Genomic DNA, 26,784 nt, shown 5'->3' with positions numbered 1-26,784 from the left:
AAACAATTTTTCAACGAGTCGCTGAACCGACGCTCCATCTATTATATAATAATTAAAAAAAGAGTAACAGTCTACATTTTGTAATTAATGTCTTTGATAAATCGACGTGATTTATTATTTCAGTTATTTATACGTGTTTAGCAAAACTTGCGAGTATTTATTTTATGTTATCATAACTGAGTTAAATTAGTAACTAAAGGCAAATTTTAAACTGGCAAATAAGATTGATGATACTATGAAAATATATTATCTTACATAAACATGGAATGTATAAAGGTTTATTAAATATGATGCTAGATAAAATAAAATAAGTACACTAATTAGGAACACGGTACAAATTGACAAAAACATCAAAAATAAACCAAAACTTAGAAAATTAATTTTCTGCAAATTAAAACAACATATGTACATATGTATGTATGTGTAAACATTTACTACATAATTATGTTAATTTTATTTATTTTAATAATTGAAAAAATATTGTAAAACTTATGATAAATATGACAACCACGGCTTTAAATAAAATATATCTTTTATAAAAAAGTCACGTTCAGATTCCCAAGAAAAAATTAGTTTTAGATTATTGTATTAAAATCGCATTTTAAGTAAGAAATATGGTCATATAAAATATACATTTTGCAATGAAGGCCTTATTAAACTAATACATAAGCAATAATAGATCTTTATATTTTTACATATATATGCTAAATGATTTTCATTGCAGTCCACACTGTGCAATTATTCAGCTTAGAAAGTTATTCGTCTAACTTTTACAAAGTACCAGAGTATGTTTAAAGTCAGTGGTACTGGTGCATCCATTCGTCAAAAGCCAGAAAGATACTTTAAGACCTAATTGCCTCTAGCTACTGGGAATTTTTCGACTTTTCCAGTGAACGATTCCGAATGCGCTCTAAACGACCGTCAACAGCGCGAGAGCCGCAGCATCGCTTCACATCACTTCTCAAAAGCAAAATAAACCGTTCGTTAGTCAGAGAGGTTTTGCTTTACTCTCGTAATTTTTTTATTATATATTTTTTGCAAGCTGTGGAAAACTTTTCACGTCATTTGTTCACCTATCGGCACCGGACCTCTGCATACGGAAATTTGCATTGCAAACTGCGCGGAAATAGCAAATTTTTCAAAGTCAAAGACTTTTGTTTCGGCCACTACCTTTTTTACGCTACAGTGAAAGTACATCAATCACTGGGTGGGGTGCTGTTAAACACCATGTGAAAAATGTGTATGTATACAGAGAATTTATACATTATACAGTTTTTATTTTTTATACTAATAAAAAATAAATAAAGCCTAATCTATTGTGATTTGTTGTATTCACAAAACAAATTACATTCCACCAGAATTCTTGCGTTGCGAAATATTTCACTGGAATTCTCAGAAACGTAATATACTTGAATTGTTATAAAGGTTTAAATATGGCTCTTTCATATAAAGATAATATTTCATTAGTAAACATTTGCATTGGTGGTTATAACTAATGTTAGACAACATACATATCTAATATAATACACAAAACTTAATTTTGTTAAATACATTTTCTTACATTTAATACATTAAATGTTAATACTCACTAATAATGTATTCACATATAAATTATCAAAATGTCCGAACAAAACTTTAACCATCTTATTAATAATCTAAATATTTTAAATGAATAAGACTTCGTTTTCACATCAAACATTTAACGTTTCGAAAAGTTAGCGTTTCCTTTTGCAAACCCACTTTTTGTTAGACCCACGTCACTCTATATTCAAAGCTATAACGTGTCTGTTGATTGATATATTGAAGCTTTGTCTATAATTGTATTTTTTAGATAAAAAAAATATTATGTAGGAGTCAATTCTAAAATATTTCAATAAATCGCGAATCATCAAATTTATCATTGTAAAATTGTTTAATAATATCGATTTAAAATAAGTATAAAATAAATTTATTTAATACCAGCACGATCAATTATTGATGAATTAATATCCTGAAGTCCTACGTTCGACTCCCATGAGAACTTTTGTGTGTTTTTAATCATGTCTAGGAGATTTTACTGTAATTATAAATTTGATTGATTATCAACAAATAAAATATTTATAGATTTTTCTAATCTCACAGATACATATCGTGTTGATTATTAAAAATTAAACTAGGTTGTATATGTTCATATATTAGGTGTATAGAACTCTCTAATAATGGTGTATAATGAGTTACATTAACTAGGCAATACCTCCGATTATTAGCACACATTATTTGACTTATTTATAAATTAGACGGTCCTACAAAAAAAAAGCGCATGTGATAATTTTGCTAATTGTTCAATTCCCAAAATCGATCAATTAGCAAAATTACCTGGCAGAATATCTTACAGTACTGAAAATGTAGGAACCACCCATAACCGTTGCGTCAAAATTAATTATGCAAAACATGCCAAAGAATCATCTACATTCGTCACAGAAACGAGGACTTAAATCGACGTTAGATTTATCTCATTTCTTGATAATATTAAAGCCAGAGCGTTTCCGTGGTATCTTTCATTTAGAACTTCTATTTTAAATACACACGAGTTTATCCGAACTCGTTCAAAATAGAGTTACATTAAATTATAAATAGTCGCTCACATTTTTACTATCTGAATATTTAAATATAAGATTATCTTCTCGATATATTTATTAACTCTACAGTGCATAGTGCATAACCCTTTATTGAATAAAAATCATTGTTATATGGCTTATTAATAAACTTTTGGTACTGAGTAAAATTACAGCTGGAGTTTTACTGGGAAGTGTGTTTCATTATAATATATCAGCTATAGAGTTTTTCAAATGTATTTTAGAAAAAATTGATTTATTATATAAAAACGTGTATAGGACTTGCAGGATCATAATTAATCACGAGCTTTATGAGCTGACTGAGCATGAAAAAATTACCAGCTTTTATAAATCAATAAGATGGGCAGAGCAGGTAGAAAGAATGCAAGAATTTATGGCCCCTCACACATTTACAAAATGAAAGCAAAAAAAACGGGCTAGGGGACGACCTAAAAATAGATGAAATAATAATAATCTAATCATATTAAACATAATAAAAAGTACTAAACCATTGTAAGTCATGACAAGAATAGTGAAATGTTAATGACTTAAAGAACCCAGGAAAAATAATGAGAAACATAACTAAAATGTTGTTTTAAGAATTATTGCAGCTCCTTAACTGATATTTACTTTGGAAAGCTGGTCAAATCTTTAAAATCAAATTCATAAAATCATAAAAAAAATATTTAAAATAGGTCGTACAAGGTTTCAAGTATATTTATTACAGTAATAAATCCAAGCGTTTTTTTGGTGCAATTTATTTTATTATTAAATAGTTTTAAATCTAACCATAACTTTACTAAAGTATGTATGACTATGTATTTTTATAATTTGTTTTAAATATAAAAATAAAAAAATATGGCAAGCAAATGTTTATTTTTCTAAAGGCTCGGTTGGCTGGCTTTGCTATATACCTAGCTATCGAACCATTTAAAATGGCAAACTTTCAGAGTGACCCTCTTCGGTTCAAAGCACGCGTCAACGCTTTTGATTAATCCCCGTCGGTCGGGAAATGCACTCTGTCACCTCCGTGGGAAAATCGAGAGAAATTTCTCGTCGGCTTAATTGTTACCTTTTTAGCCCTGTGCCACCCTTTATTGTGTGCACAGCGCACAATGTTTGGTGTCCACCACCCAAATTTAACTCCATCTGACCCTTTTCACGCTTGACCTAACTTTGGAAGGCTTTCAATGCTCGCGCGCATTACACAACACCTCAAGACTGTCTCATTTCCACATTTTCACCACTAAAATAAATATTCAATTCAATAACAAAATAAAAGCTTTCATTGAGCTCGAAAGCGAAAAAGTTGTCTATCAGGCACAATTTTTAAAATGGCTTATAAATACATATATACCTTAATTATATGTATTTTTGCTGCATTTAATAACAGCAGCGTTCACAGCATATTCCGCATTGTGAGATAATCAAATAGAGAGAGAGTTGTTTGGAGTTTATCCTTTATTCTCATATCCAAGCTTGAGCTAACTTTAGAAAATTTGTAGAGCTCGCCTCACCTGTCTATTTTTACCTCAGATTCGGAACGAGCAGTTAGATGTCCCTAATTATGGGAAATTCTTGAGGTCAACTTTCTAAAGGTCGTTCGTACCCTCATGCCGCCGCTTGGTTGTGGCTTTAAAGCATTTTAATTATGCAATTAACGCGCTAATTACCGTTTCACTTTACATTATCGACGAATTATACGAGCTGTCATTTGATAAAGTCGAGGGGCGCCGACCTCGACTTTAATAGCTTTTTTATTGCCTAATTGCTCTAAAAATACATTTTTAATCTTTATATATTGCGGGAGTAATAGATTTAAACGTGATAAATCACAAACAGCAATTTTACACATGCGGCACAACTATGAAATTATGGTTATTGCTCACTCGTTTTAGAATAAACAGTCATTATAAATATATGATATATATTCGTATTTATACTGATAAACTATAAATAAACATTACATAATAAATAATCATAATAAAAATAGAAAAATTCAACTATTTATGTAATGGTTTTTCATAGTTAATTTACGACTTTTGAGATTGAAATTATATAATCAAAAATCACACTGAAAAAATATATAAATATATAAGATTTATTAAATACACACGATTGGAATTAAAAATATTTATTATCAGCTATGGAACCCACTTAAATTATATGTATGATTTTAAGGGAAACTTTTTTTCTTTAAATTTTGGTGATTAAAAGACTACATATATTTTTAAATATTCAAGTATATCTATACAATTAAAATAACACTCTTTTACCAGTACCCAGTCATAATATTTGATTATTTCTCCATATGAAATATATATTTTACATGATTTTCAAGATGCAAAATTTTCCAATTATTCTGTAATTTCGCAAAAATTCATTTAAAGATTAAGTGAGTAGTGATAGTGATCTATCGAAAACAAATGAGAAATCTCTATTTAACAGTCCAAGAGTATCGTTTTACAATGTATTCGTTTCTGTATCCTCGAACATTTGGCATCTACTAAAAAAAATTAAATGCGAGTATTTGCAAAAAATACACAAGGCATACTTGGAGGATGGTTGTACACAAAAAAACAACATTTAAGTATATTATTATTATGTACCGTGAGAGATTTAATAAATCTTTCACGGATAGATAATCTTGCTCCCTCGATATCCATGACAAAATTTAATCTGGACTGTGGACCTTTAAATTTATATATTATGACTAAAATTTTATTTTTCTTATATATAATTTCATAAAATTATTACTCATATTAGTTTTGCAACAAACAATAAATTTAGCCGCCATTATTATTAATTTTGAAGTATTAATTTTATTAAAAAAAATGAATCTGACGTTCGAGGTTTAGAAACACCTCTTATTGCCATTCGCTTTTCGTTTCCTTAATGCAAATTTATAAATTCTGTATATAAAAATTATTTAAATCAAGAACCTAAAAATACCATAATTTAATTATAAAATTTTACATGATTATTATATAATATTTTTTTTGTTATCAATATTCAATTAAAATTATTGTAAGCAATTCCGTCTGACTTACATAGTAAATTTCATAGTATTGTTTGAAAAGATATAGATACATACAACACCAACCTTTTACCTTTTAAATCTATTATTTAAATAAAAATATTTAATAGGATTTAATTTAAATTATAAAATCATATTTATAAAATTTTCAGTGTCGACAGTCATTATTAAATTTTATAGAATATATACATATTACATATGTATATATATATATATATATATATATATATATATATATAAATATTTTAATAATTAAATCATATGTTGATATACAATATACATATTCATGTATTGTATTATTAATAACAATTACATATAAATAGTAATTCATATTTAATATGTAATAAATTTAATTTAATAATATTTTTTCCTTGCTAACAAGTTCTATGAAATATGAAACACTAGATTCATTAATATTTTTAAAATATTACTTTTGAGAGTAAAAAATTACAGCACTGATTAATAAATTTCACTATTTTAAGTCACATGTAATTCAATTCATGTAAAGTAATTTATGTAGTATATTATAAATGTGTTAGGTTCTTGTTTTCTATATCTATTGCTTATTTAAACGATATGTAAGAACATGAATATTTCAATTAAATAAAATATTGATTATTAAACATCTGTTATAATTTTTTATTTTTCTATTTTTTTTTTTATAATTAAATACTATTTAAGCAGAATACAAAAATCAAATATTTCAGTTCCTAATATACGTATATATAATATAAATTATAACTCTGTGTCAGTTTATATTAGTGGGGAAATATACCCGAAACCGAACCAAGTACCCGGTTAATTTATGGAAAAATACCCTCGGACCGGGCAATGAATTTTGTCATTTAGGGCAAGATTAGTTCTTTTAAAGATTATATACATACTATAATAAATAAAACATTATTTCCATGTGTAATATGTTCAATTAAAATATTATTATTTTTATGTATAATACACATTTTGTTATTTTATATTAATTGTATATTTTTGCTTTGATTTTATTTATTTTTGCGAATATTTGTATATCATTTGGTATACAAATGAAGAAAGACATAGCCAGTAAAATATAAAACAAAATATTGTTTTTATATAATGAATATATAACTAAATTTATATTTTTTTATTAGAGGTATGCTTCAATCACTTTTTACGACTGTTTTATACCCGATCACATGGAGAGTCAAATATTTATTGCATTTTTACAAAGCTCATATTAAAATGTTTCGCATATATTTTTTTCACCATCAGATTTGCCACCTAATTTTACTTAATTTGACAGTTAACGTTTCTTAACATTATTAAAAATATTTTATCTGTAGTGTTTCCATGCATACTATTTATAAAAGCTAATTCTTGACTCGTTTCAAACTTAGTTCTCTTGTTTTTCATATTTATATTTTGTTAAATTAAAATATTGAACATTTTAATTATACAAAATATTCACAATTTTTTAAAGTATTTGATATATAATAATTTAACGTAACGAGGCAGTAAAAAACGTGGATTGAGCGAGCGCTGAAAAAATCATTAGCCACTCGGTGAGGTTCATGTGCTTTGCTACTTAGTTGCCTATTGATGTATCTTACAATGTGCTCAACCCTTCCAGCAACTGTTCTTGCCGAAATACTGATAAATTTAAATACACATATTTCTCTGAGCACATAGATTTTTGTTGGACTTTTGAGTAATTTAGTGATTAGCTTCGAGCTAATAAAAACAGTATTTAATGGTTATTAATAATAAATAAGGATGTTAGTTTTTTAACACGACCGTCGCGGTTGATATTAAAATTTTTGTGTTTAATTGCGGCAAGGTATAGCGACGATTCACGAGGAGTCGACATCTGTCCCGGAATTCAAATGGGGCCCCGGGCTTCCTGAGGAAGGGGGAGGGCGGAGGCGCTCGCGTAAGCCGATCACGTCCCGGACCAAATCATAAGACCCCGACGCCCCCCGCCCTACCTTAATATGGGTATTTATAATGGCGGATACCGACACTCAGAGGTGAAACGGCACGAAAGGACCTCCGAGGATCACGTTACGCTGACATGTACTACTCTCATCGCCGGAAATTCCGCTGCAACCGTTTAATTTGCATTGTGAGAGCTGGAGTTGGAGTTTATATGTGTGTATCGAATACTTTTAGCTATAATCATTGCTTTTGTTCATTAGTTCGGATGTTGCGCTCGCGAGAGTTTTTGCCGTCCTCTACGCTCGACGATAGTTTTGTCTATACATACATTGTTGACGTATAATATTTAACTTACATTGTATACAGGAACGCTCGATACTTGCTTGTAACCAACTTTATTCGTTTGAGTATACAATGGTCGTCTCTGAACTAGTATTTCTCAAAGTCGCTGATCGTGAGCTATGTAAAAGTAATATGTAGCACATATAGTTTATCATATTTGAAATCGTCCACACAAATATGCTTTATAATACACTGGAACAAAGTAACAAATATAACGGTTTTGATAAGATAAATTTTAATAAAATCAATAATATACAACTTATTTTTTTTAATAAAAAAAAAAGTTAAGCAAATTCTTTACGGATTTAATATTAAATCCTGTAAAATAATAATACTTTATTCTTTTACGCCGTTGCAGTGGGAACGCTCATCACCGAGCGTTCCCACTGCAACGTCACAGCATATGGAATAAGTATCTGATTTATTACAAACACATGATTTATCCATCGGAAATTTGCTAAAGTATATTCCATGTTCCTCAGTTTCATACTTTAGTAAGTAAATTAATGTCACGGAGAGGTGCAAAGGGCCGATTTTTTTTCTTTGTCATCAATTCAGCACGGGTTTAAGTTATCCTAGAGAGCTGATATTTAATTAATGAGTGTTTAAGGCCAAATATAATAAATTTAGATGGTGTGAGTATCGGACTTCGAAAAAAAATAATTTGGCATGTATAAGGTTACACCCTAATACAACGGTTTTAAAAATAATTTTTTATACCATTATGTCTAAAAATAAAAAAAACTTCATATCGTAACGTAGTGAATGAATGTTTATTTTTATTTTTTCCTAAATTTTTATACATATATTTAACTCCTAATAAAAGTTATTCTGAGCAAAAGATTTTTAAAATAACTTCTTTGCAAACGCTCTGTTTCGGTAATGCACAAAACGACCGCTAATTGCATGAAACAAAAACCTCAAATTTAAATGTCACTTGTAGCTAAAGTGTCAACTTAAGCGTATTGGCGGGGTGTGATATTGCTTAAGTATTATGGCATAATGTACATATATAAACTATTGCTCTGTGTCAGAGAGACAGAACTATTCAATTTCAGTTTTAGTTATTCATTACACATATTTGAAATCAAACTCTGGTAATCAAGCGCCATTCCAAATTAAATTTTCGGAATGGCGAAAATATTTTTAGCTGTATACCACGCATATGCTATTCCATGTTATTCTCGTGTGCTTTAATTACTAAATATTACATAAACACACTTCAATTTAGGCACATCAACATACCTGCTTCATCTAAATTAAAGATAAACATTTTCTTATATTGTCACTGCGAAAGCTGTGTACCTATAATGCAAAGTTCTCGCCCAGAGACGATGGAAAGCGCTCGCGTCAAACTTAATGCTAATCCGTAACGAAATTCTCGAAATATTTTGTTGACTATTGTAATTGTATTCAAAAGTAAATAAGAGCCTCCAAAGTTTGGTCTCCTTCTTTTGGCCGGAGACAATTGAATATACGATATTGTGTTCGCCGTTTTCGTCGTCTCCACAATTGTGCCCAAGTCGAGAGCAGCGTCTCAGCGACATGAATATTCATCATGGTCGTGTTTGAATAAGTCAAAAGTCTTCGGCAAATCTACAATTACATCGCTACGCTTGTATAACGATAACTTTCTTAAGCGACGTTTTTCATGATGATCGAAATAATCGAGCGGCGAATAATAATGCAAAGCACACGGGAACATTATTCGCAATATTTTAACGACTCAAAAAAAAAACAACCGGATGTCTTGTTGACGAGTCTGTTCTCTGGAAGGAATTGTGACGTCAGACTATAATCAATAAAAGACGTCTATTTTTATATATTATCTTCATTATATGTATACAAATACATTGAGAAATGTAGGTTGTAAGATTCTTGGTATTGTAATAGATGAATGCTTTTTTAATGTGAAAGAAAAACATGCAATTTTGTATTTTCTAAATGAAATCATTATTATTTTTTTCATGGATCTTATATATTTTTTCTGTGTCTTTTATTGGTAAATTTTCTAAATATTATTCTTACCATCGTAACCAGCATATAAATTGCGGATATTGGGAAATATGTCTAACGTTATTTTATTCAAATATGTGATATATAATATCATTAGATAATGTAAGGTCTTGTAACTTCCTATTGTTCAAACAAACATTTATGTGTATGTGTTTGTTAATTCGGTGCGAGCTCCACTGGATGTGAGTTGTTAAGCCAATATATCTGTGCTTTTCTTGTTATTTTTCTATGGTCATTATTCTATTTACTTAGATAATATATAAGCTTTTATGATGTCTTTATTATTTTCGCAGTAATTTTCAATGTGTAGACTTATGATTATGACTATATAAATTTGCCGAAACGATTTGAAGATATTGCGTACATATTTTTTGTATTTGTATGAAAAAAATACTTTTAAATGTATTGTATTTGTTATTTTTTCAAATTACTTAATTGAATATATCGGTATTCTTTTGTTTATATTCCCTATGTTATAAAAATAATAAATACAAAATTATTTATGATAGGTTTGAGAAAATATAACTACCCAAATTCTTGTAAATTGATGAGCAAAACTAGACTTTTTAAAAGTTTAAATGTCATAATTATAGTGATCTATGCTAATATTATTCTAGTGGATGAATTATTACGAGTGACAAAAAGACACAGATTGCCTACTGCTATACATTTTATAAATTTATTATGTTTAAATGGTTGTTATAGGCCGGCAGAGAAAGCGCTGCTCGATCGCCAAACGAATGTATTGTTCTTGCCACCGCTGCGCCACGTAGCTCGTGCGTAAGCAAATCAATCGGCCCATACATTCGCCGAAATAATATATCTGTTTGATAAATATGGTAACCAATTCAATTATAGGTTTTTCCTGATTCCTGAAAATGTACTTCTGAGCATAATGCAAAGTTGCGTATTATATGAGTACATTAAATTTGACGTGCCATTGTGTCTTACGAGTATATTGAAAATAATAATAAATATCCGCATTTATATTTATATTTCACAGCACAATGTCACTAACTATAATATGTCGTTTTAGCATTGGCAAAATCCCCAAATTACTATAAAGAATAATATATTCTCTCTTGCAATAGCAAATTTAAATCCAAACACACACAGTAAAACGTACATGTATGTGTGCAAGTTATAGCGGGCGACAGCTTCAGCGAGCCCGCACTATTTCGCATTACATATCTGGTTTTGGTCAATATTGCGCGGCTTTAGACCAAAGCTTCAGTGTCAACCGCACTCGTTTCCCCGGATTAAACGTGTACAAATGGCCGCTGCGAATTAGCATATTTACATTTCACAGCGAGCACATCCGGGCGCAGTTTTTAACATGAAACATTCCTGCACCCAACGAGAACTAGAGAAAGAGCAGAAGGGTAGGTGAATGGTGCGGGGGGATAAAATTCACCGTAAAGTTTCAGAAGCTCCGTTCACTTCCGGTTACGTAACGGTCAGCTACGGAAGCGAAACTTACACGTGACGCCGCGAACCGCAGTGCTGCCGACGTGCGAGTATTGAAAACGAAAGAGTACGTCTTTTCTTTTGCCGTCGGGGTGGCTAACTCTGTCGTTATGTCTGGTGCTATAGGAATGCGAAATAGTACCCTTTATTCCATTCTCTTAAAAAACTTTTAAAACATATAATTGAATAATAATTTATTTAGATTTTTTCTTAGAGATTGAAGGCAATGTCCGTTTTAACAATAGTGTTACTGTTAGTCAATTACTTTATTTTATTTTAAAACTATTTTTAACATGAAATAGGATACCGGTTGTTTAATGCTGATTATGATACAGTCTCATACTAATCGTAAATAAATTACAATAAATCAATTTCACTGTTTCCTTCAACTGAATATTGTACTAGTATAGAATGTAAATCAACTACAATTACAAAAACTATAAGCTTAGTATGCAAACATTTATTTAGACCTGTTACGTAATATGCTTGCTAGGTGTGGAGTAACCCAACACTATTATAAATCTTAGTAAAGTAATCTAAAGTAAGACCATAAACATTATAATCTTATTTTATAATTATTTTCACGACTTTAAATACTATGAAAATATTTCACTCACTAATTTCAAGAGTATTCGAAAATTCGACAAAAATAATAAACATTCGTTAATCAAGAGAAAAAATAGCACATTCTACAGTTGTCAGATTCTTAGCTTTTATCTTAGGTAGGGCTTATACAAAAACAGACTATTGAAATATTTTTATTCATGATATTTGAAACTAAATAAATAAAATAAATATTCTCGGCCCAAAATAAATTAATGAAAAATAATGGTGAATTAGTAATAAAGATATAAAGGCTACAAACCAAAGCTTATTTTTAATTATTGGTAATTCATTACTTAGTAATAGAAAAAAACTTATCTTTAATTTAAATGTTAAGGGTAGAGTAAAAAATTTTATCGGATCAATTCATAGATAAAAGCAATATCGATTCAGATTAGTATCGATCCAAGAAATCTGTTACATTGTTTTTACAATAAACAAAACGCAATATGCAGAATGTTTTATAAATCAATACTAATGCATTTTTGCCTTCACTGTCAAAAAATCTCTTTATGACTTTGAAATATCGTCCATAAGTAGTAACCACAAATATTTAAATTATGTCTCACAGAGATAAGTCCACCTATTTCTAGCGACACTTAAATGTACTGTGTTTTTTATTGTCAATATTTGTACATATATTATAAGTTCAAGACAACTTGTAATAATTTATATATTTTGTAACTAGTCGAGTGTAAGAATAAACATATACTAATAAAATGTTACAAAATATAATAGAAAATCGCATGTCAGTAGCTCACTGTCGCGAGCTACCGCAGCTAATCGATATGCGAGTACTGGTCGCTCATATTTTTCTTCCTAATCTTATTTTGAAAATTGCTTTTGTTTAATGTTATTAAAAATACAAAAAAATATGACATTACTTAAAATCTACAAAATAGTTTCGGTTTGTGTTTGTTAGTGCTTTAATTTAAAAAACTCGATTTTACGCTTATCGGCAACTCAGGCACACTGTGTTCTTGTCTATGTAGCAAAATCGAACATTGTTTTCGAATTCAAGTTAGAATACTTCAACTTGGCACCACTCCTATCACATATTGTAAACGTCCGAGCGCAGAAATCTCAAAAGTTGATCTCATTTTGGCTACAAACTGGAATTTCCGCTCTGTTGGACACGCTTAGTTTCTATTAAAAATATATATCGAAAACACTTAAAGCTGTGCCAAAGCTTACATTCAATTTCAAAATTCGCAAGCGCCTGAAACACAATCGTATCCACAGGCTGAATGGACTATGTTGGTATTATGAAACCATCATAGAGTACTTATAGAGATTATGGCGAGCTAAGGGTCTGGATCGAATCTACCGAGCAAAGTTTATTAAAGTACAGATGTCTCTTTGAAACTTTGGACTGATTTATAATATAATTAATTTAATTATAAATTAATATATTTAAAGTACAATAAATTTTTTTTTTTTTAAATTACTAATTATCAATAATTTAAAAAATTTAAATATATTTTATGGTATTTAAATATTAAGCTATAAAGAAAAAATCTGTTTGCATCTTTACTATACAATTTATATGGCAACAATTTTTCGAATTGCGGGCCTTGCCATTTTAAATTTACATAACTTATTCTGTCTCAAATTTATAGTTTAACGCCATTATGTTTATCTCGTGTGTCTCTCATATCATATGTTATAAAGCTTTGAAATATCCATTAAACTGTCAAAGACAAGCATATTACGTAAAATATAAAAAAAATATAAAATATGTTTTATTCATTCATATAATATATAAAGAAAACAATGCATAAAATCCTATTGTTTTTTTGTTTACGTTGTAATCAAGTTTTTATATTTAATATGCAACGCTTTCAGAGTCTTATCCCAATTAGTAACCTGAGATTACTAAGATAAGATATCAATCTCCGTGTACATACTTTAATAATTCTCTGTGGAGACCAATCTAAGTTGGCTACACTAGAGTCACGCGGTTCTCTGACAACACTGCGAGGCAAAAACAAACATTAATATTGGTAGCAATAAATACTGTGGTAGGATGTTAACCCAGAACTGATTTGTTTTGTCAAAGGCTTCACGGTTTGTATTGTATCTTGGTTCAAAGTAATTTTATTTTCAAAAAAATGAGGTAATATATTCCTCGAAAAAACTTGCTTTTGTTTAAAAAACATTTTATTGTCATTAAATTAACTTTAAATTTTATTTAACGAACGCATAACCTTCGCGTGTCCTTATCGATCAATTTACATAAGCCGAAACATAACTCCACGTCGATGACGATGCGGGCGGTCTAATTACGACATCCCGTCAAAGTCTTGCAAACCAATAACGTCAAAGAAAATTAGGGCCAATTAGAGCAACGAACGCCGCACAGATTTCGGGTTAGTGCGAATTCGAGCCGAGCATTAATGAAACGTAACGGCGGCCATTAAAAATATATGGACAGAGCGTGACCCGAAAGGGCAATTCGTCAGGCGGGGAGGAGCCGGAACAAAAAGGATGGATCTGATCGCGTTTTGATGGGGGTGCAGGTGAAACTATCAAGCGCACCTGTTGGTAACGCCGCGAACAAAAACAAAAGTCGTACCTTAACCCTGGCCGAATTCGCAAAGCGGCGACGATTTTGCACGAATCTGTGTAGCATATATCACGTTTTATGCCTTTGGACGCAGTTCATTTATATACAAATGGCTACCCCCACCGCTTTTATGTTAAGCGATATACTGTAATATAAAATAAATACATAGCAATAGAGAACATATCAGTGAAAAATTAATAAAATAGCTAATAAATCTATTCAATTCTAGTGCTATAACAGTACACACGCGCGCCTATGTAGCTTACGCCTGCCGAGTGTTTAGTAGAATCAGCACGCTCGGCCGAGTACTAGCTGGGCTAAACGTATATTGTATTACTCAATCAAGTGTGACCTAGTATATTTTTATTCACTGCATGTACATAGTTAAAAATTACAATGTTACATATCCGTTTAAATAAATTACCCAAATTGTGATCAATTCAACCACTAATTTTTATTATCTGTCATGTATTTTTAAATTTTTATTTCGATAATTGTTCACGTTTGCATTATGCACAACCAAAATATTTTTTTTTATTAAAACCACTTCTTGCATGTAATTTTGGGCATATTTTTGCTAGCCGAGTAGCAATCCGAATTGCTAATGTAAAACTAGCTAACGACCTTAACATGTGATTAGTGTTGACAGTTATGAAACACGTCTTTTGCTGTTTAAGCATATACCTAACATTAACAAATTAATCAAACCCAACTTGACCTAATAAAAATTCAAGAACTATAATTTGTTTCATTAGGTGAAGTTGGGTTGAATTAATTCGTTTAGGCTATACTTGGGTTACAACATTTTGGCCTTAAGAGGTGTGTCGCTTTAAAACTATTTTTTTACAAAAAGTTTATAAGGGTAGTGGTGGTCTAAAATTAGTAATATAATTTTTATTTTTAAACGCATCTTTAAAATTGTATTGTTAATTTATTGGTTTGGAAAAATAAAAAAATAAATATATCGAAAATAAGAAATGTTCTGATAATTATGTGACGTTAATATAACGGATTAAGTACTCTTTTTATATCGTAATCAAAGTAAACATGTTTTACGCATGTCAAATGATAGCTTATATCAGAATTTAATTTTACCAGCACTTGCCAGTGAAATTATATTTTTACTTGTGAAAAAAATATTTACCAGTTAAAATGTATTCTTATATAGTTTCCTTTGAACGTCAGCAAAAATACATGAGATAGATTCTCTTTCGCTCGCTCGCGTATTAAGTGACGAGAGTGAGTGAGCACGCCCACTTCTCACTTCTTCTCACTTCTTCTCAAATTTTTTTTTTTTATTATTATATAATTTCGTCTTTTTTGTGATATCTAGTTTCCTCTTTCTTTAACATTTTAGTGAAAATAAATACATATACAAATAATACTATGTCTCTGAAAACTTTTTGGAACATATTCGGCATAATTTTTATCACGTCCGAAGCAATTCGTATCAATGTGTCTTTCAAAATCATACGAAAGTTATTACTTCTTCTTAGAAAATTGTCGCCGAGTTCAGCTGTCACTTAAAATATCGTCTTTGACTCGACCGCCGTCGGTTTGCGACACCTGACGACAGACGATCGACAGCCGAATCATCGAAATAGGCGTTTTAATAACGTCAAATATTACGATAATTTTTTTCTTTAAAGTAAAATAGATTAGTCACCAAAACGGACGAATTTTAATTATTCGCATAACTCAAATCGCATTATATTTTTTACTGGATAGCAGTGATAAAAGTGTCATGTTGATATTGCGTTTTTTTCTGTTGTAAATTTAGTATGTAGGGAATTTTCCGTACACGTATATTACGCGGCCCACAGGGAATACTCTAACTCTGTCCGGATAATGCCCTATCTGAGGGCCGTATCAACGTGCCCTCATATCGGAGGACTTTTGGGCAAATTCGGGAGAGGCAACTCATGTAAAACATACATCATTATTTTAACGATGTGTGTACCGGTTATGGGATGTATGAGCGTGTAGGCGTTATATTTTTCTAATTAAATAAGATCGATTAATATTAGATATAAATGTTGCTAGTTAAGTAACACATGTGTAATTACCTATTAATGAATAGGTACTAACAGCTTATAGTCAACTTTTTTTAATTTTTATCTTTTGGTAAATTGTTCCTTACATAATATTTAGCATAAAAAAGATATTTAATTAATTTATGAATTTAAAATAATATTATTTAAATAAACACTATTTGGATCATCATGTATGCGAACTACCTTAATAATTATATCACAACTGCATGCAAAAAGCTTAGATTTATTGCTTAATTTTTTTATAATCGCACAAGATTTTTTTTGTAGCTTATTGAAAAAAATATATATTTAAACAATAACAAGTTTTAGGCAAAAAACCTATAAAATGAATATTTTTTTAAAATTATTTTTTCTTGTGTGCCTCTCTGTATCAAAATTTTAATCGTTTAGTTGAATAACTGAAAGTGTCTTGCATTAGCAAAAAAGTAATAATTGATTATTACAATTTATGTAGCATAATTGACAAATAAATAACTAACAAAATTCAGCTCTTATTGAAAAAAATATTTACAATATTGTCAACAATAAATTTAATTTCGATTTGAATCGAGAGAAAAGTTGTTTTCCCCATTAGCTTCTACTCTTGGTTACGTAATGTTTACTTGGATAATCTAACATTAAGATTAAAGTTTTGCTTCGTTTTATAACTTTTGTTTAGAATATATATTATATTATATATTACTTAGGTTAAAGTAAACTACCCATCCTTTATTATAAACATTGAATAACTTGAATTCAACAAAAATATCTTTACTTTTCATGCGATTAATAATTTTATCGAGAAATCGCGTCATTTTCTTTGACTGATTTTTAATATGACATGTAATTCGTTTCAAAACAATTTAAGTTGTCAGCGTTTTAATGTATAACACACCTTAACGACGTCTCGAATCGGTAATTACCTTAACGGTCGTTAATTCCTACGAACATTTCAACGTACATATGTACATAATAAATACTACACTTTTAACGCTAATGGACTGGGAGGTAAAGGTAAAACTATTGTAATAATAAAAACTTTACATTATAATTAATTAAGATATTTTACGACTCTCTTGGCAATTATTGCTTGGCATTTTTTTATGTCAGCTTAATTTTTAATTTTAATAGATACCGTAAAACGTAGGTGACGCAAGTAATCTTAAAAAGAATGATTGCATAAAATAAATATGTAGTGTAATTAAAATGTCCAAATAGAACTCTTACATTAACATGGGTTAAGAAAGGTTTGACAAACCTCGCTTTACCGACTCCTAAAAAAATAAAATGCCTGAATTGACAATACCCTTAAAAATTAAAATAAATTTATTATACAGTGCACTATCGATTATATGGGCATGTATAATATTTTTCTTTATTATATATTTTCCATTTCTTAACAAAAAAAAATTAAACATTTTTTTAGGAATTTTTGCTATTTTTAGTATTTTCATGATTTTGCGAAAATATTAATTGCATGTTCAATTAACGGACGTTTTTATCTTAAAAATAGTAGCATCTTTGCTAAAGGCAAAATAATATATTTATTATTATGGCATTGATTTTTTTATTCTTAATTTTATATTGATAAACGGTAGGTGCTAGGGTTGAATATTAGAAAGATCGACAGCTAGATCATATAGGTAAAGGACTTCTTATTAGAATAAAATCATATAAGAAATATACCTAAAGCATTAGATGCGTTAATAGCGTACCTAAAAATGTCAGTGATACGCTTTAATCTGTACTAATTTAGAAGTAAAAATAAATATAAATTAATAAAATATTTATTTTTACCATTCACAGTGGCAATATAATATTAAATATATTATTGTTTATAATTTATCAATTACACAAAAAATATATGATTAAATTTAAGGGTTAGAAATATTATTAAAAAACTCTAAACTACATATGCAAAGTGTGTAAAATTCTGTGAAAGAAAAATCTCAATCCCTATCCTACATTAATTTTATGTTTTTATTTATAAAATTGAATTTTTCAGACTTTTATGAAAAAATAAGATAAAGTTGATATAATTATAATAATATTATAATAATAACTTAATACAATTAAAAATCACTAGCTGTCGGTACCTCACTATCGTGAGGTACCGATAGCTAGCGAGTGTGCGAATACCGGACCCTCAACTTTTTGGGTTTTAAGTATAATTTTTGCTTCGTTCTGATTTTTTAAAATATTTTTTAAAATTTAATGGTTCAAATTGGGCATTACTATTTAGGATTTTCAATGACAGACAAAATAGTTCAATCTATAAAAAACTACTTAATATTTTCAATTCATTTGAAAATAGGTTTACAACTTGACTAAATATTTCCAGAAGAAAACATTTTATATTATTTATTAGATTTACAACGTTAGATTTTATCGTTATATTGAAACTTAGATATTTAATAATAAATCTAAATATTGTATATCATTTATGAATAGGTTTAAAACTTGGCTAGTTAATTTAAAATTGTACTATGAAATTTCAATACAGCGAAGCTCACGGAACCAATGAATAAATTTTGGTGTACTGAAAATTCGTTATATTGAATGTAAGGAAGATGATATATTTTAATTTTATTTTTAATTACCATATTACTACAGCATCAAAATAACCTCTTATAAGGTTGACAGATCGTTTTTTGTCCTTGTTTAAGGAAAATGTATAAAACACAATAAAATTTGTGAAAAAAATGTTTTATAAAAAAAGTTTGAGGGTCAGCGAAACACCTGTAATGTCGCTTTTGAACACATCTGGCACACGCCAAGTCAATGATGAACTGAATTCTTAAAAATATTTGGCAAGTTATAACGTCATTCTTAAATTCGGATCAAAATATTTCGTTATACTGAGATCAGTCTTCGTTACAATGAAAACATTTTGTGTGAAAGTTTTTCGGGGACAAATTAAAGATTCGTTATACTGGAATTTCATTATTTCGTCTCGCTGCCGCTCGCCCCGACCTTCACTATAGAACCAAACAACCTAACCTTTTTTTAATGATATTGTATTGATTTGTTCTCATTTCGGTATATCTTGTAATTGTCCAGAATCATCCAATCTATGACTAACTGATCCCGCGATCGCAGAGGCGTATGAATCTACGCCTGTGAGTATTTGTGGAACTAATTTTGGCGCCGGCGTGAAACGTCATCGTGACGTCACTATGCCGCTCTAACGCGAGTGTTTTGGGAATTAGCGGCCCGTTTTAACGCTGCATATAACACAATTTTATCATAAATTAAAATTTTAGTAATAAGAACGTTTTTTAGTAACACCATAAGTTACTTTATAATTTAAAAAAGTTGTTTATATGTTTTATGTGTAAATATAAAAGCCAATTAGAAGGATATAATAAACTGAAAATATCAAGCACCTAATATGTTACTTTAGACCAAAAATGCGCTTTGTCTATTTTTATTAAAAAATACTTTGACTTATTTTGATTTATATATTTTTTAAAGTAAATGTTTTTTCTGCGCAGTATTATATATTTTAATAATTGATAAATGCAAAAAGTTTTCACACTATTTAAAATTAATAATAAACTAAACATATTTAAAATCCATAATAAATAAAGAATATTTAAAATCCATAATAAAATAAAAAATATTTTTAAAGTTGAAAAAAATATTTTGAATAAATCTTGAAATTTTATTCTGAAACTTTATAATTTAAAAAATATTAAAATTAGTGATATACAATTTTGTGTAGTTTCCTTTCAAAGGTGTCAGTAAGAGGGATTTTTGCAACACTATGTGTTTAGTAGTTGGTTGTTATCGAATAGTACTTATTTTTAAACTTTGCCCCTTTTTGTTGAAAATGTTTTTTCAAAGGAAATTTTAAAAATTCTCTAAAAACTATTACTTTAAATTGGCAACGTTCGCCAAAATTTAAGTACACATTTTTTCTGCTAAGAGAAGCTAATAAAAAATTTACATTATTTTTATTATATTTTAAATACCGTATAAACTGAACATATTTTAAAAAAATATTTTTTTTAGAATTTGATGATTTTTATACATATATTGATAAGTGTTTTATAATTTAAATCGATAAAATCAATTTCGTAGTTCGTTCTCAAGCGCGCCGGGGAAATACCATTACCGGTATTCCCCGGAATTTCTTATATGTGACAGTTCTGTCATCGGTCAAGCGCGCGCCGGGATACAGCTTAGTGCGATTAAATAAACAGTGAAATATGTTATAATCACAGCATTTTTCTTAAAAAATTACAATTGTAGATGATTCAAAGTGATTTACCATTGGAATTATAGACTTTATAATCGAAATTATCAATTATGAGTGTGCCAGTAAGTGTTTGGTTATATGAATACTATATCACGGTTATTCTAACAAAATTACTATTGACTTTCTAGGATCTAATATTAAAAGACAAACAGCAGTGATTTGGCAATTGAAGATATACATGCCAAAGTTAATTAAACATATTACAATGGTAGTAATAATGAAAAATCTCATATTAGTGTAAACAAAAAGTTACTTTTTACCCAATATATAGTATCTTTTACAGTCAATTTTCAGAATCAATGAGAGATCTAATAACATTTACGTATGGCAAACAATTAATGTATGACATATTGCGACTATTTTGAAGAAGATGAAGATATGTCAATCTACGTGTTTAATCCTCAACAGTAATTTCCGTTAATTTTGTTCTTCGTTTGTCGTTCAAATTTAATTTATGGATTATAATAGTAGTAATAATGTGTTCAATGTTTACTCTTATAATTTTTTAATTACTTTTCAGAAGCAATGATGGAACAATTTGATGACCTAAATGGCTACAACGTAGAATTGGTATATATAAACAAAGAGTTAATCTTCTCATGTTGAAGTCACTGTCAGCAAGTATTATCTTTTCATAAAGAACATACTACATAAGTTTGATGTAACTGAATATCTTAAATTTGGCTATTCAGAAAGAGGAATGATGGCACAGAACAAAAATTGTACATATTTTGCCACATCGGAATTAAAAATAACCCACTCTTAGATATTTTGGCTATCGATTATTCCAGGTATGCAATCACATATTTATAATCATTGTAAAATGTCGTTTATTAGATAACATCCAAGAAACTACACATTTATAAGCTGTCCGACAGCGCCGATTTGATCGACATTAACTTTCAATCCTCACATACTAAGGATATATTACACGTTCATGTTTAAAACATAACTGGTTAATTTAAAATTCTTAAAATCTAACGTATATATGTATTAAATCGGAAAGCAATGATAATGTTATATGTAATATAAAAGTAAAACTCACTTTTCGGCCTCGGAGCCCGGCGACGGGATTTCAAAATTTGAAGATTTAATTACAAAGATTGTTTTATGATTGTTTATCTCATTTAATCAATGTATTCTTCTTATCCTCAACACATTATGTATATATTTAATTTTCATAGTTATAACACACCTAGTTAATTTGCAATCCGATTATTTATAAAAGCAAAAACTCACTTTTAGGCCTCGGAGCCCGTCGCCGGGAATTCAAAATTTGAAAATTTCATTACGAAGATTATTTTATGATTGTTTATCTAGTTTAATCTATGTATTCTTCTAATCCTCAACACATTATGTATATATTTAATTTTTATTCAGTCAAATGACGAATTAATGAAAATTATTGTCGCGTAGCAAAATTTTATTATTAAATAATAATTATTTAAAAGTGTTGTCACAGTACTATCTATTTGAATTTGAATGCTTATTTTTCATTGGTCGACGCTATTTGAATATTTGAATGCTTATTTTTGATTGGTCGAAACAACAGAACGCATTACCGGCGGCTCGAAAATCAATCGGAACAAATTCAATTTTAATTTTTATTATTATTTATTATTATAATTAAATATATTTCCTTTGTTTACGTGTATTGTTACACACCGTTAATACAAAGCGATACGATTTACAGAGTAGATAATTGAACGGAGAATGTTTCGTTTAAAGTTATGCGCGTCCGGAAGCGACGGCGGAAGCGGATTAGAACAATTATATATAAGATATTTTTTTCTCTTTTGTGAAATTTGTATATTTAGACATTTGTTTCATTTCAAAGGAAGTTTTCAATTGAAATCATGACAATAATGTTGTTCATATCTCTCGGAGACGATAGCATTTCAAAAATTCAACATCAAAATGTAATTATTCGAAATTGAATAGTGACTTTTGGCCCAGCCTACACTTTTATTACGCGTGCTATCAGAAAACATCGTCTTTATTGGCGTTCAAATTCGACTTTGCTCCGAAAGCTCGCTATCATAATACCTGTGAGGGTCGCATTTAGGGCGTATTTTTATCTTAACGTAACCGACGTTAAAGGTCAAACGATAGCGATGTAAAATCACGCCCATTGTCTCCTTAACTCGGGACGTTTTCCCATTGTTTCGCCCGTAAAAGGATCCAATTGAAATGTCATTTCGTTTTTATCAAAGACCAAAAAAGGGAACAGCGCGGTGGGTGACCGAAAGAAAAATTGGGCGCCTGTCAAAGGGTTTCTAATATCGTTTCGCTTCCAAAAAATTCATCTGGTGACCTCAAAGTGCAGGAAATGATGTATTTTACGCGCCGCTTGGTCCAATGCCATTTTATTTTATAAATTATATACGTACATATTTATTTTTTCGCTTTGCCGCCACTTACAAAGTGGAAATATAAGTAGAAATATATAACTGAAATTGAATCTGCATCAGGAGAGAAGGCAAGCGAGAGGGATAAGGAGAGAGCAAGAAAGAGCGCTTTCACATGGATTTTCAATATACGCTGCAAATGTGTTATTGAAACAAAGCTTCGAGTTTTGGGTAGTGCGGCTTTGAAATACATCTGTTGTGATTTTCTAAAAACATTTGTTCATGTTTATGCGATCTTATCATAACTTATATATTAAGCTAATCATAGTAGAATTATTTATAATGTGTCATATTTTTATGAAATTAATTGAGGTTCATGACTTTCAAATTAAAATAAACTTTTCTCAGCTCAGCAAGCTTGGTTGTTAGGCTTTACTCTTATTTTGTAAAAAGTTTAAACCTATTGGTTAGATTTAGTAATCCTTTCGATTGAATAGTGGAGTTCTTGTTATGGTTTCACACTCTTTTGATAATTATTTCAGTTTGTGACATTGTGTCATAAAATTAACCACAAGAGAAGCAAAATATAATTCGTTACTTAATAATTATTAAAGTATTTGCGTACTTAAAAATAGATAAAAATATCGCAAGATTGTTTTACAATTTTAGTTTAAATTGCCAACTTTGGATCATCTTAAGTAATTGATTCAAACTTTTTTATCGCCCGTCCGTTTAATACGATCGACTAATTCAATGTGTAATGAGTTTATAATGTTGTGTATATTTTATAGCGTCAAACATAAAACACAGGCCCGTTAAGAGAATCTCTCAGAAAATTATAATTTGACAGTGTTTTCTTAGTGACATGTAAATATACGGATTTTCGAGCGAAGGATGGAGACAAGAGGCACAGTGGCGCGTTTAATTAAAAAAGTCCTAAAATAACAACGGAAAGGTTTTTCTTTATGTGAAAATTTAATTTGCACGACTCGTGCTCGAATTGCATAATTTAGCCATTGATGTGATGCGGAGCACGACCCGAGCCAGTCCACGATATTGTAACCAAGGAACACATTGTTTCGTGAAGGGATGCTGTACAAAAGCGACTGGCTTTGTAAATTCTTTTTGTAGATCGACAATAAAGAAAAATATCATAATGATAACGTTCTCGTGTATATAATTTAAATGTATAAGAAATATATTTAAGATAAAAGCAATAAATACACAACAATCTCTTAATGTTTTGTTATGTTATTTCGCACTCACTCATCTCACACTCACTCATCTCACACTCACTCGTCCCATTAGCAAATTATCGGTTAAAATGCTTTGAACGAACTCGTACGTGATGTTCAATTCTTCATTAAGCTTTCGTATAGTCAATCATCTGTTTGAACGAACAATTTTTATTTTTTTTTGCACGTTTTCGTTTTGAGGTCGAAGGACGTCCCGACCGTTCGTAATCAACTGACTCATTTTCACTTTTAAATCATTCATAACACTTGTAAACAGTCTTCAGAGTCACCACATTATCGCCATACACCGATTTTAACATTTCATGAGCTTCTTTGGCATTTTTTTGCAACAAAACACGATGCGCGACAGTCACGGTAAACACGACCTAACGCTTTCGGCTCTGGTAGCCAGCTGACAAGTCACAATTTGTTCAAACTTGACACTGACTATCTCAATGGATCAGGTTATCGGACGTATTACTTCAAATGAATGTAACGACGGCATTTGCTGCTATAAAAATTCATTCACAGTACTTTTTATCACACCTTGTACGTATATTTAACTGAAGATCTAAAACCAATGAAATTTGCTTTTTATTCTTTAAAGTAATATGAGCTTTATAATTCTGTGCTTATATTTAAATTTTTATGGCATGACCTGTGAAAAATCTTGATGAAGGATTCAGTCTAAATGAATTGAAGCAAATTCCGATTGGAAGTGCGTGATATACGCTCATATGCGCTTAGTCAAGATAGAGGAGATTTTCTTGCTTCTCTATTTTTGATGCACTGATCAATAACGGATATTTTAGACAAGTATTTTTTCACGGTTAATGTGTTAATATTTGGGCAAGTTGCCGCTATAGATTGATACAGTCACCCAATACCTTGAAGTTATTAAGATTTTTGATTAGACAAAATGACGTTTCGTGCATTTTATGGACAACATATTCATTCACCAGAACTCACAATTTAATGAAACAATTCGTTTAGTGAAAATATCACAGTCCCTGAAGCGTTGTTCTTTATCATGACAATATTTAGTTAACTTGAGAGTTGCAGCATATAGTAAGATTATTCTAAATACTTTTCTCTCTCATACAATATTTATTGAGCTGCCTACTTTTTGACCATTGTGTATATATACAATAAAATGTTCTTAGTCATGGCGTAAAGATAACCACAGAGTATTACTCTATTTATTTGATATAGGGTACTAAAGTTTAGGTGTCTGTGAGGTGATATAATAGTATCTCAAAATATGAATTTCATTGTCAGGATGTTTAAATATAGAATACGAATATCTCGCTTCTTACATTTTTGCTCTTTAACATACACAACGTTCCAATTAAAAAAATGAGTGCCACTGTTTATTTAAAATCTTAAAACGTTTTAAAGTTCTACCAATTTTCCACAACTTTACACCTCTTGTAGCACTCGTCCGACCGCAAATTTTTCATCGTCTACCAAAAGCTCGCTCTGTAATTGTGTCTGCGTGCGCGAGAGAGCTTTCGCCAGAATTTTCACCATCGACCTCGCCGACAATGGAGGCGATAAATTATTCAAATCCTAAACAATTTTCAACACCAGGCAGACTTCAGATTAAGGGGCGCGTGCCCGATCCGTTTTTGTGCAGAGTAAAATATTCACGCTGAGTATGGGCCGCGGAATCGAATTCGGCCCGCCAACTTTGCTTGCCCTTAATAGGTCTTTGTGTAGCGCAGTGACACGCGTGCTATTTTAAATTTTAAATGTCTTATCGTAGTGGTATATGGAGGTGTGCTACTACTACATTATGTTTAAAATACGTGACTATTATGCTTTGCTTGGAAGCTGGCGTCGCAGTCATAACTAGCGCTGTGGAAATATTAGTTTTAAATCAAGACCCGAAGTGAAATTGGTTTTTCGCCTGTGGAAACATTGTTTCGTGCTTTTATATATTAAACTACATAATAACAAAGAAAACTATATTTTATTATGCAATCTATTCTAAAATATGTTTAAATTGAAAGTGAATATAAACAAAACATCAGCTAGTCGACCCTATACATCTTTGAATGTAAATATATCCCTAACCAATCATATTAACTTACACATATATATATACTAATATAATTTCTGTTACTCTAAATTTTTACCATACAAATAATTATTATCGCCACAGAATGTGACAACTTCTTTGAGATTTTTTTTAATATAAAAATGTTTTTACGTAAATATGTATAACGTTGGCATAAATAATTTATTTTACTAAAATTTCCAGATATATGTATGGAATATAGCTGAGATTATATTGTAATTTAATATATTTTTTATAGTCGATTAATATACAGTAATATAAATTTAGGCATTTAAAAATCGACGATATAAA

At 29.8% G+C, this 26,784-nt stretch overlaps 1 protein-coding gene and 1 long non-coding RNA gene across 2 annotated transcripts in view; both read left to right on the top strand.

Annotated features, from left to right (window-relative positions):
• Window positions 1-26,784, top strand: part of Octalpha2R (alpha2-adrenergic-like octopamine receptor) — a 317,014-nt gene that overhangs the window by 237,738 nt on the left and 52,492 nt on the right. The window lies entirely within an intron of this gene.
• LOC148228127 (uncharacterized) lies at window positions 18,676-22,622 on the top strand. The gene is made up of 4 exons (XR_015811753.1): window positions 18,676-20,756; window positions 20,824-20,892; window positions 20,959-21,038; window positions 21,114-22,622. It is a non-coding gene; the product is annotated as an uncharacterized LOC148228127 (long non-coding RNA).

Source organism: Plectrocnemia conspersa, unplaced genomic scaffold (genome assembly GCF_051122295.1).
Source record: "Plectrocnemia conspersa isolate PC_06_02 unplaced genomic scaffold, ASM5112229v1 ptg000012l, whole genome shotgun sequence".
Taxonomy (NCBI): Eukaryota; Metazoa; Arthropoda; class Insecta; order Trichoptera; family Polycentropodidae; genus Plectrocnemia; species Plectrocnemia conspersa.
This window is presented reverse-complemented; position numbering and strand designations above follow the sequence as displayed.